At 52.9% G+C, this 12,533-nt stretch overlaps 1 protein-coding gene across 16 annotated transcripts in view; it reads left to right on the top strand.

Annotated features, from left to right (window-relative positions):
- Positions 1-12,533, top strand: part of TRERF1 (transcriptional regulating factor 1) — a 210,231-nt gene that overhangs the window by 70,701 nt on the left and 126,997 nt on the right. Inside the window, exon 1 of one of the 16 annotated variants that reach the window (XM_079780578.1) lies at positions 9,582-9,607. The exons of the other annotated variants lie outside the window; for them this stretch is intronic. The gene's annotated coding sequence lies outside the window, so the exon portion shown is untranslated. Of the gene's footprint in view, positions 1-9,581; positions 9,608-12,533 lie in introns of those variants that run through there. 16 annotated transcript variants of the gene reach the window in all.

Here is a 12,533-nt window from a genome sequence, read left to right on the forward strand (position 1 = left end):
GGGCCTGTGTGGGAGGCAACTGGTCAATGTTTCTTTCTCACATCAACGTTTCTCTCTCTTTCTCCCTATAAAATCAATAAAAAGCATATCCTCGGGTGAGGATTGAAAAAAAAATCACTAAATAATAGAAGTTTATAATATACTAGAGGCCCGATGCATGAAAATGCGTGCAAGAATGGGCCTTCCTTCCCCTGGCTGCCGGCACCGCCTTTCCGCCTTTGCTCCGGCCAGGAGCCGCCTTCCTGCCTTCCCATGCTGCCCAGAGGCCTGGAGCGGCTGGGGCGGTGCAGAACGCCTGTGTCCCGCCCCCCGCTGCTTGGTGCTTGTGTATGCAAATTAACCCACCATCTTTGTTGGGTTAATTTGCATACTCACTCCTGATTGGGTGTCACAAAGTTATGGTCAATTTGCATCTTTCTCTTTTATTAGTGTAGAAGTGAGACGATAGAGGGGAAGGGGCAGATAAACTTTCTCCCCCAGGGAGCTTTTAGTCCAAGGGTCTGGGGGGTAGCAGAGCCCCTATCTATCTGGGGAGATACAGCCTCAGCCCTCATGGGGCCCCCAGTCTGATGGAGGAGGCTTAGGAAGAGGCATAGATGAATTTACAGTCTGGTGGGGGAGAGACAAACCCTGCTTATCCAGCCTGATGGAGGAGACCTGAGTCATGCTTTCTGACCCAGTCTGATGATGTGTGAACAGACAGAACCCGCAAGGAAATGATGGGATGGAACAGCCTGAACCCCATAACTTTTTTTCTTTCTGGCTCCGTGTTAGAGGAAGGGGAGATAGGAGAGACTGGCGGCCCCCGCGGACGCCGGTTCACCCGTGCCCTCTGCTTCGGCTGTAGCAGCGCTCTGAGTGGCCCAGCCCCACCCCGCCACGGTGTGGAGGCTGTGCCGTCTTAGGTGGCCGCCCTTCGTAACCTTTGGAGGACGCTGCTGACGTGGCTGCTTCCTGGGCTGGACCTTGCTCCCTAGAGAGCAGCGCCTTTTGCGGGGTGAGAGTTCGGTGTGGGCGGAAGAGGCCGTGGGGAGCGCGGGGGGCTTCCAACACTGGGCTGCTGTTCCTTGCCTTCTCCCCAGTCGCTTTCGGCAATTCTTGTCAGAAAATATCATAGAGAGGGCCTTAGACGTCATCTCGTCACATCTTCCCATTCCCCGGAGTAGACTGTGGAGGCCCAGAGCAGGGAAGTGTCTCTCACACTGCTGCTTAGAGGCTGTGAGGGTCTGGCTTCGGAATCTGGTTCCCCAGCACAGGTGGCCTAGTAACAACAGTGATCCAGGTGGTTCTGGTGAAACCTATGTTCAGAGCAGTGATTCCCTGGCTCAGAGCCATCCCACGTGGAGTGTAACCGAAGGCCTTACCATGGCTTCAGTACTGGCCTGATTTAGCCCCAGACCTGCCGCTCTCCTCCCCCTCCTGATGCACCAGGACATTCCCACCTCAGCGCCTTGGCACTCGCTGATCCTTTTGCTTGGGATGTCTCCCCCGGGTATCTGTATGGCTCAGTCCTTCCCCTCCTTCAGAGACCCCTCGTCTGGCCATTCTAGTTAAATTTCCTTCTTCCCTGACATTTTAAAAAAATATATATTTTTATTGGTTTTTAGAAAGAGGAAGGGAGAGGGAGAGAGAAAGAGAAACATTGATGTGAGAGCTGAACATCAGTCAGCTGCCTCCTGCACGCTCCCCAGTGGGGATTGAGCCTGGAACCCAGGCATGTGCCCTGCCTGGGAATCGAACCAGCACCCTTTTGGTGCACGGGACGATGCCCAACCAAATGAGCCACACCAGCCAGGGCCTCCTGTGCCTTTTCGAATCCTCTTATCCTGCTGAGTTCTTCTACAGAGAATTTTTTACCTTCTTACATGGTATCTATTCATTTATTTGTAAACTCTTTCCTTATTTCCTCCCTCTGCGTTGTTCACTGCGGTGTCCGAGCACCCAGAACATTCCTCGCACGTAGGGAGTGCTCAGTATCTATTTGTGCGAGGAAGGAGAGGGGGAAAGAGAGGAAGGGAAGAATACAGAAGGGGAGGAGGAGGAAGGGAGGGAGGCTGAAACACAAATTGAAACCAAAGGAATCCAGGCGCTTGGTGTTCAGGATGGTTTGGTTCGTCTGTGCTGTAGGAAAGGGACAGAACCAGACGGTGTGCTGAGTCCCGTCCCTTCCCAGTGGCCGTCTGGACCTGTCTCTTTGGTAAGGTGGGCTGGCAGCACTGTCTGTCTGCCCGAGCTCCATCCACCCTGCGTGGTTCTTGTACCTTTAACTGGGAAAAACCCAGTTAACTCACTCTTCCCAGAAACCCCGTGTGAACAAATACCCTGGACACGGAAAGGCTGTGGGCCCTTCATTGGCGCTCTGGCCCTTCGCTGAAGGATGGACTAGAGAGCGCACTGGCGGGAGGAAGCCGCATGCTCTTCCTTAGGGTTGGCGTGTCTTCCACCTATCTGTATGACCTCACTCTCTCTTCCAGGGACAAGTACTCGAAGATATGAGCTGAGGACCCAGGAGAAAATGGGGGGTCGGGGGCATACACCCCGTGTGTGAGTTTTGGTCGGGCTCATGAGATTGGGAGGTTGGAAGGGGAAGCTGCAGGCTCCGGGTGCTGGTCCTGCCCCTTTTTTGTGGGTGGCCGTGGACGGTTACTTCCCCTCTCACAGCATAGCTTCCTCATCTACAAAATGAGAATTGGACTAAACCTGGGGGGCGGGGGGGGGGCGGTGTGAGGGGGATGGAGCCCCCTGGGGATCCACGGGGATGGGCTCTTCCTCAGGTCCCTTCTAGTACCGACATCAGCTGAGACAGCTGCGTGTTCAACGCACCCCTCTCTGGGGTTCGAACCCCCGATTTTTTGGTGCAGCCATGACTTCCTGGCTGTGCTGGAAGTAAAAGTGACAGTTTAGAACATAGTGGCTATTTGAAAAGTTTTCTCAGAGCCCGTTATTTCAGTAAGTATGGGGTGTGTGTTTTTTTTTCTTTTTAATTTTTCTTTCTTCTTGGTTTTCACCTGTAAGCGATTACAAGATCAAACAAGTTTCAGTTTGAGTCTCCCTGCTTTACAGTCTGAGCCCATCGACTTATCACGTTTACTTTCTACCAGACTGGCTGTTCCGGGAGGCCTTATCGGCCAACTGCTAGCCCCGCGGGAGGAGGACGGCCCGGCCCGGGGCAGTTTGGACGCTGCGGCCCTGGCCCCGCTCCTGCTTCGTCCTGACCCGAGTCAGCTGTTACGTAGCCATCACTTCGCGAAGAGTGTCAGGTTCCAAACCCTTGCCTCGTGCCCCATTTGCTGGGCTCCGTGCAAAATGGAAACGCGGGGCCCCTTGTTTGAAAAGTATCAAGACTTTTGAGGAGGAGGCGACAGCAGCCCGTTAAAGCCAGCGCGGGGCCCTGTGAGCCCGCACGCGCCGCGCCCGGGACGCCGGCTCTGCTTTTTCATCTGCCATTACGGGGACCACGGAGGTCTATAAAACACATTTAAGAGTCATTACAAATCCCCTCAGCAGGAATCTGAGTGGTTTCTGTCACGGCCTGGTGATTCAGGGCGGCCGTCCTGAGCCACTGCGTGGCTGGGAACTCCCGCCAGCCCAGCGGGGCGGGTTTGGACCGCGTCTACCCAGCTGGTGGGAGGAGCAGGGAAGGAAAGTTTACAGATGGCTGCGGAGGCTGCTGGACGCTCCTTGCTGCGGGAGCATCCTGTGTGTTGCCCTTTAGAATGTGGGCTGTCCATGCAGGGGACTCCAGCCACAAGAGAGGAGGGAAGCACTGCCCCATGCCCCAACATGGGTGATCCCCGAGAACGTGATGCCAAGTGAAGGGAGCCGGACACAAAGGCCACGGATTGCAGGTCCCGTTTATGTGAAATGTCCTGAATGGGCACGTCCACACAGAGAGAAAATGGTTGCCAGAGGAAGAGGGAAGTGGGGAGAGGCTGTTGAGGGGTATGGGGTTTCTTTGGGGGTTCTGAAAATATTCCGAAATTAGATAGCAGTGAGGGTTGTACAACCTTGTGAATAAATAGGCTAAAACCACTGGATTGGGCAGTTTAAAGGGTAGATTTTGTGGGTCGTTCATTACCTCTCAGTTTACAAACGACTAGCGAGCAAACTGAATGCGTGGCACTTAGTTCTCTTGGGGGACATTTGTGTTGCTTCAGTGCAGGAGCCCCCTTCTCCCCATCCTACCTCCCCCTCAGTCACAGCTAATCTCCTAAGCATCCTTTATGCAAAGCTTGTTTTCCAGGAAAGATCTGGAAGCATTCATGCTAAGCGGATATGTGGCGGCTAGGACTTAGCCTCTCCCAGGGCATTTGCATATTAGCTCATAAAGGGAGAAAGCTGTGAGGGGAGAGGAATGAACATTTAATTTTTAATTTTAGAATTCCCAGTAAGAGCAAGCGAGTGTGGACGGTTTCTGTTGGTCATCGGGCGGGGGTGCTCTCGCTGGCCCTGGATCGAGGGCTGGCTGAGCCCAGGGCAGGCCGGGCTGGTGGCGATTGGCAGGCCGAGAAACATCCCTTCAGGACAAGCACCTTTGCCCCAGATCCAGCCTGGCTTCCTTTAAACATTTTCCAAAGTGGGGGCCTTCTAACTTTGGAGGCTGCTGGGAGGAAATATCCTCTGGTTAGGTGACATGTCTGCTGTTAACATGCTTCGTTTTTGAATCAGGGAGTCCCAGCTTGAGACAAACTCCTTGCCCAGCTCTTTGCTGCTCTGGTCCCTGTCCATTCAGCCCTTCTCGTCCTCGTCCCATGTTCCTCCACCTCCCCCCTGCTTCTTCACATCTCCTGCTGCCTTCCCCTCCCTCCCCATTGTCACACCCCGCCCTTCAACACCCAGTGTAGTTCGAGCTTTATCTCCTTGAGAATCCCCTTGGTCAGTAGTAGGCCTTTGTCCTTCATGTTTATGTGTGTGTGTGTGTGTGTGTGTGTGTGTGTGTGTGTGTGACTCTTAGATCCCGAGACCTTTATCTTTTTTATCATCTTTGGGTCTCCAGTGCCTGGCACAATACTTGTACACAGTAAGCACTTACTAAATGCCTTTGCATTGCACTGAGCCGAGGGTGAGTTTGGCCCTGTGAGGGAGTGGGAGTAATAAACACAGCCAGAGAGATTCAAGGAAACCATAAGCCTCAGGAATTACTCTATGAGAAACAAGGAAATAGCATTTGTGGAATGAAGGACTGGAATCTGAGCTCCTGCTGGCTGTGGACGGGCATCTCAGTGCTGCGTGTCATGTGACAGGATGAGCACAGGGCATCTCGGAGCCGCCCTACCGAGGAGCTGCTTCCTTGGGGCGCCTTTCCCGGAAAGGTCTCTTGGATTTCACCTCCTCGCCCAGGAGGACCTGCACCAACAAATACTACTTGGGCACTTACTCTGTGTACCGGGCACTGAACTAGGTTCTGCCGCTTTGTAGGAGCTCCGCCGTGTGATGGCCTTGGAGGAGCCAGGGCCTTGGAATATGCCCCGCCTGGGTGGGGGGAGCGGCTTTTTCCTGAGCCTCTTGAGTTACAGCTAGATTCCTAGGGATGTTCAATTCCCACGGGATTGATTGCCCTTGGGTAAAACGCATTGGTGCTTATATCTCTTTTTTTATTTTTTATTTATTGATTAAGGTATCTTAAACACTGCCATTTACGCTGCCTCCGAGGAGAAGAACAAGAGTGAGAGGAAGGCAGGTTTGCACTTCAGCCCCTGCGTGGGGTGGGCAGATCTAAGGGTTTCCCTGGAGAGACGCTAATGAAGGGGGTATTTATAGAAGTGTGCGCGGGTTGGGGAAACCCAAGGATAGCCAGGCACCCCAGGGCTGGCGACAGTGGGAAGCTGTCATCTCCAGGAAAGTGACCCACGACAACAGAAGCTGAAGGGAGACAGCCACTCCCAAACCGTGGACAAGTAGGAGGAAAGGGAAAGAAATTTGTAGTTCTTGTGAGGAAGTCGGTGGTCCAAGGAGAAAAGAAAGAGAGAGGGTGTGTGTGTGTGTGTGTGTGTGTGTGTGTGTGTAGTTGAGAGTACCCTGGGCATTTCAATGCTCAGCTGGCTCTTACACTCCTTAGGTTACTCAGAGTGTAACCAGTCAGCCAGTGTCCCATTCTTCCCAGCATCATGGCTGTTACAAAGCAGAAAGGGCCTTGCCTGCGTCAGCGGGATGGGCACTGGGTAGCTTTGACTGTAGCAAGAATAACACAACAATCACCGAAGGCCCTGAGCATGCTAAGCACTTTACATGCATCCTCTCATCACATCTTCCCAATAACCCCAGCAGGTAGGTCCCATTATTATCCTCGCCTTCATCATGTTGCCGATGAAGAATGTGGGACTGAGGTAAGCTAGCTAACAAGAGGCATAGCTGAGCTCAGAGCAAGTCTGCCTGACTCCTCAGTGTACACTCAGAACCTCTCACCGCCTCATGGCCTCGGTCCCCCGCACAGGGTGCTCCCCACCCTGTGGTCAGACCCACGTGTGTGCTGGTCCCACTGCCTGGGATGGTCTTCCCACTTCCTCTCCGCTTGACCCAATTGAACCCTTTTTAAAATACCCAACTCCGATCTCACTTCCTCTATGAGACGACCTGCCATTCCAGCCCCGCTCCTCCACCTCCCACACACCTTTCCCCTAGCAAGCAGTTAACTGTCCACCCCGGGTGTTACCCATCTCTTCTGTGTGTGTACATGTCCTCCGTCTCCTAGAAGACCCCAACTTGATAAGAGCCAATGCGTTTGAGGATCGGTTTTCGGCTTGGTTAATAAATGCCCACTGAGAGCCAGCATGGAGGATTTTTTTTAAAAGAAAGAGAAGCAGCAAGAGCTGAGCCCGGTAGGAGCGTACAGTGTGGCTGAGTGTGTGGGGGAGAAGATGGTCATACTGTTACCTAACACAGCCGGGCCCTGTTCCGGAGCTGCTTTCCCCGGGGAAGATGAGCGTAGCATCAACCAAGCCGTCAGGCCCAATGGAGGTGGGCAGTCGAAGAACCAAAATTGTCCACGCCTTCCTTCCCACAGGACAGGAGGTGATGCTAGTCCAGTGCCCTCCACGGGGGTTACCCCCCAGTCCTCACAGGACACAGCGACATCAGAGTGGAGCCTGGCCAGCCTGTGTTTTGGCTGTTTAGAGGTTTTAAAGTTCTTTAGAAAAGTCTCTTGGGGGTCCCTGGAAGTTTGGGTCATTGACAAACGTCCTTCACATTTGGGGGTGACATCAAGAAGAGGCTTAAGCACCAGGTCCCCTGACCCCTCAAGATCACCCAAGGTCAGTCGCTTCGGTTGCTCTGGGAGGACCTCAGCCTGCCTCCGTGTAGTGTTGCTTCATCGTGTTTATTTTTGCTCTGTTCCTATTTTCCACCCACTCCTGCTAGCCTCGACCCAGCTGGAGGCTGGAAGGGTAGAGTGACTTGTGGGGAAGCAGTTGGATGGACGAGTAGCAGATGGGAGGTTGATAACCCTTCGCTCAGGCCTCTCTTTGCTGTTACGTTTCTTTGGAATTTCCTCTGTGCCGGGCCTCGGACAAGCCAGGACACGCTCCAGATATCCCAAACCTTTTTCTTCTGTGAGCACATCACACCCGCTCCGACCTCCAGGCCTTTGAGCCCGTGGTTCTTGTTGCCAGGAAGCCTCTCTCACCCTTCTCCGCTGCCTTGTTAGACGTGAGGGAGCAGTGAGGACTGTGGAGAATTCCATCGTTTACACGTCATCCGGAGAGTTTCTTGGCTCCTGATCTACACGTTGTGGGTTTGAGTAGGTGTGGCTGCTTGCCCTGGTGAAGACTCGGGAAGGAAACACGCCGGGGTGGGTGGCACAGCCTGGGTAGGAACGTGGAGGCAGGGACCAGGGGAGATACTTAGGAGGGAACAGCTGATCCACATGGCAGAAACTCAGGGACCAGGAGGAGATGAAGCTGAGCAGGCTTGACAGCTGTCTTAGGGCATCTCGTCTACCTCTGTTCTTGGGGACTGGTGGGGCCTGAGGTGGCTCGGGGTCAGTCGTAGAGGTAGACTCGGCTCTAGGCAGGACGCAGAAGCCAGGGCCGGACGGGAGAAATCTTTCATTTCCCGTTGAAAAAAAATGCATGCTTGCCCCAAATTCAAACTGAAGGGTGTAAGGAGAACCCCCTTTGCCCTCCTCCCTTCCCTCCCTCCTTTTATCCCTCTTTAAAAAGTTTCCAGTCTATCCTTGATTATTGGGAAATGTAGAGGGGGTAATATGTGTGGGATAACAAACTGTAAATACTGGTTGTGGTCACTTGTGCAAATATTAGCTGTCACGTGACAGCCAGGAAGAAGGTGTAGGGTGGGTTTGGCGGAACTGGGAAGTAGTTTGTGGGTTAGGGAAGGGACTTTCAGAAGTGGATATTGTGGAGTTAGCGAAAGGAGGAGATGGAGAATTTTCGAGGCCTGGGTTTTGTTTGGATTTGTCACGTGGGTGTTGGTGAGGAGCAGGGTGAGGAGAGGTGAGTGAGACTAGACCAGGGCCTGCTATAGTCAAACCTCACCTCCTGGGCTGGGCTTGGGGTGGAGAGGGTGGTGGGTATGCAAATGAGCAAGAGAGCCATCAGGAAGCAGTGATAGTAATTGGTAGTTATTTATAAAAAGACCTTGCTTGGCCCTAACTGGTTTGGCTCAGTGGATAGAGCGCCGGCTTGCGGACTGAAGGGTCCCAGGTTCAATTTCGGTCAAGGGCATGTACCTTGGTTTCAGGCACATCCCCAGTAGGGGGTATGCAGGAGGCAGCTGATCAATGTTTCTCTCTCATCGATGTTTCTAATTCTCTATCCCTCTCCCTTCCTCTCTGTAAAAAATCAATAAAATACATATTTTAAAAAAATACCTTGCTTGACAAAACAAAAAGTCAGCAACTCTGTGTGAGTCCCCCAAATTAAAAAAATAAATAAATATTTTAACAAATCTGTGAATACTAGAAATATGAGCAACACTTTAGAACTGAACCGGGCATTGTACATGTCGGATTTGGTTCTGGTTTTGTATCTGGCTGAGCATTCTTGGACTGAACCTTAATTTTTTCAGATCTCAATTTCTTATCTACGTTAGATCAGTGGTTCTCAACCCTGGGTGCATATTAAAATTACTGGGAAACTTAAAAAAAAACCACACACACACAATACCAGAGCCCCACTCCAGTCCACATGTATACAAATCTCTGGGGGTGGGGCCGGGGAGTTTTTTAAAAGCAGCCGACAGTGAGACCCCTGGATTCTCTTAATTGCTCATCTGAGCCCCACCGTGTTAGGATTCTATGTATTGTACTATCCAATTTTGTTCCTTTCACACACTATGCACAGATGTTGTAAACGTCTTACATAGCAAGAAATCTTACTATTTATGAAAAACTCCCCATAATTCACATTAAGGCCACTGAAATAATGCCAACATTCTTTCTCCAATAAGTCAGAATCGCAAACGTAATCATAGAACATTAAATAATTCATTTTTGACCCAGGAGTTTAGCATGGACTTTCATTTCTTATTCCCTCATTTTGAAAAAAGCTACTGACTGGAGGCCTGAGGCCACTCCTGTGTGTGAAGGAGGGCCCGAGAAGGTCAGAGAGGAGACCTTACTGGAAGTGTTTTTGCTAGAAGAACTGTGTGTGCCGTAAGTTCCAGGTTGGGAGGTCCAGTCTGGGGAGGCGTTCTCAGATCTAAATTCTACACGGAGTAGGAGGTGTTTAAAGAGACTCGGTGCTGTTTTATCTTTACCATTGAAGTTTTTGGTTTTGTCTCTTCCTAAATGAGTCATTTTTTTTTTTTAAGGAACATGACTTAGAGAGGGGGGAAACCACTGTGTGAGGTGCTGAGGGAGGGGGCGGGCAGTGCGGCTGACAGCCGGGGGACTGAGTTTACCATTGGGCCGTTCACCCAGGAGGGGTGGAACCAGGGACCTGTCCGCGGAGGGTGGATCCAGGGGAGTGGGACACACCCTGGTGGGGGTAGAATAGTAGAAATGGAATTGATGTTGTTTATTCATTTACCAGGTATTTTCTGGAGCCCACCCACCAAACGTGGCCTGGCACCCAGGCTCAGTGCACAGGTGCTGAGAGATTGTGCACACAGGGGAAGGAACCGCCTAGTTTTCACTCTGGTCGGGGTGATGGGACACGCATCATGGAGGTTAGGAGTGTCCACCTTTGCCTGCACTTGTGAACTGAAGTCCTAGCGCCTCATACCAGTGTGAGCAGTCGGCACGCAAATGGCAGTGCCGGGCAGGATTTCAGAGGTCAAGGCGCTGGCAGCGTGAAGACCCTGGTGTGGAGCGGCAGGTGGCGAGTGAGGAGCCCTTGTGGGACCCCCGCCCGCCCCTCCCTCCCTCTGTGCTGAGTTCTTCCAGCCAAAAACGGATTGCACGCACCTGTGTCACCCCAGGCCCCGATCGCTGCTCAGAGTGCTCAGGGCCCCTGGTGCCTGAGGAGCCAGAGGAGGGACCAAGAGTGGGAGGAGCGGCCAGACCCCGCCTGGGAACCCAGAGCAGCTCTTGGGATTGGGCCCAGGGCTTGGGGTGAGGAGCTCCCTGGCTCCCAGGAAGCGGTCCGTGCATTTGGAGCATCAGCCAGGCGCGCTCCTTTTATTCCACACAGACCCCCCACCCCCACCCCCCAATGCTGGTTTTCATCTTTTCTGAGCGGTGTGCACCCTCCTGCAGTTGTGCATGCGTGTTTGCTAAGTTTGTCACAAACTTCCTGTTTGGGTTTGGTCTGAGGCTCGAAGCTCTGTGTGTTTTGAAACCCGGGCGTTCGCAGAAGTCCAGCGCTTCTCTCTCAGCGGCCACGGGGCGGCCCTTTTGTTTCCCTCCCTTTTGCTGGCTTTTGCCATCCTTGGCAGGCCTTCTGGCTGCGAAATGCTCTGTGGCCTCGGTACTTGTTCCTGTTCGTGAGGGTTGAGAGCTGTGAGAGCTGAAAGCTGGAAGGAGGGAGGGAAGCAACACTCATGGAGCCCCTTATAGAAAGCCAGGCACTGTGCTAGATGTTTCTATATGTTTCTTGTTTTGTTAAGGCCTCACATTAGCACACGCAGAACCAGGCTCAGAGAGGGTAAGTGGCCAAGGTTGGACAGCCTCGAGGTCAGGATTTGATCCCAGGCTCGTCTCCAGAGCTCCTGTTATTTCAACGATGTCCTGAGGCCCACACTGAGCCTTCGGTGCCATTGGTGGGGGAGATCTTGATTTCTTATTGGGTATCTGGGCAGACAGCGTCCTCTTGGCTCCCAGACTCTCACTGTTCAGGTGCTGCCTGTTCTGTCCATGTGGGGTACAGTTCGATGGCCCGACGGCTTTGCTGAATTTCACGTTTCCCGACCATCCGCCGCCTGTGGTTCTGGGAATCCCAGAACTGTCGTGTGGTCCGTGCTGACAATCGAAGTGAGTTAAGGCCAACACCCAACTCCCCGGAAATGGGGAATCCTTTTTCCTACTTCTGGGTACCCAGCACTGACCATTCTGCTGGTCACCATGACTCCCCACAGCCAGACGTCTGACATTTCAAGCTCTTTCCCTGAAGAGGGAAGGAGCTAGGATCTCTATCTGTGTCCATGAGGGCGTGTGGAGGGGTAGCTGAGGAAGAATACCAAGACCTGGAGTGCGTAAGGGCAGGAAGAGGAGGGGAGGGCTAAATGCAGCCACCCTCCTTGCTAGGAGAGCTGGTCCGGGGTGCCAGACTGTGGGTGCTCCTGCAAAGGGAGAGCAGGCATGCTCCCCAAACCTTCGAGAAGGCCGAGTGCCCCTTCCCTTGTTCATCCCAGGCCTCTCATATTTTCTGAGAAACTTCTAGAAGCACATCAGCGGAACTTTATCAGCATTGTTTTGTGGACCAAGTAACGTTCCCCCGTGTTGAGTAGTGGGCAATTCCAGGTGTTCCCAACACAGGTTATTAATTAGCCTCCAGGGGTGCGCAGTCTATATGGGCAAATGGAACGCTTGCCACGAGACGCTAAATGCAGTGAGCACAGAAGAGTGGGGAAGAGCTCGGCAAACTGGGGTGACACTGCTCAGGGGGCTGCAGGAGGGCAGGGCGCTCAGAGGGGTGCAGCTGCAGGGGCAGGAACATGCCCCACCTGGTGTGCCGCCTCCCGCAGTTGTGCATGCGTGTTTGCTACGTTTGTCACCGTGGGGTGATGCACGGGGAAGGAACACACGGGATGGAGTGGAGCGGAGGCTGCTTGTGGGAAGTGAGCTTGAAAAGGGGGTGTATATCATTTATGGAGGATCCCAAGGGATGGCTGCCGAGTTTGGAATGTTCCCGTATTGGCAGCCACCAGAGCCAAGCTAATAGGATGGGGACCGGCGAAAACAGTGCTGGGAGGAGGTTCATCAGGGGGGCGTGCACTGTGAGTGGGGGTGCTGGGGGGTGAGTTAGAAAGCATCTATCCCGCTGAACTTTAGGAATGAAATGTTGAGGGCTTGGACTTGGGTGGAGACATGAATATAGAAAGGAAGATAGAGAGATGGAAGGTCTCAGATCCCAGCTCTGTCACTTGCTACCCGCGTGACCTTGAGCAGGCTTCTGAATCTCTTGAATCTCAGTTCATCA

Source organism: Cnephaeus nilssonii (assembly GCF_951640355.1).
Source record: "Cnephaeus nilssonii genome assembly, chromosome: 9".
Lineage (NCBI taxonomy): Eukaryota > Metazoa > Chordata > Mammalia > Chiroptera > Vespertilionidae > Cnephaeus > Cnephaeus nilssonii.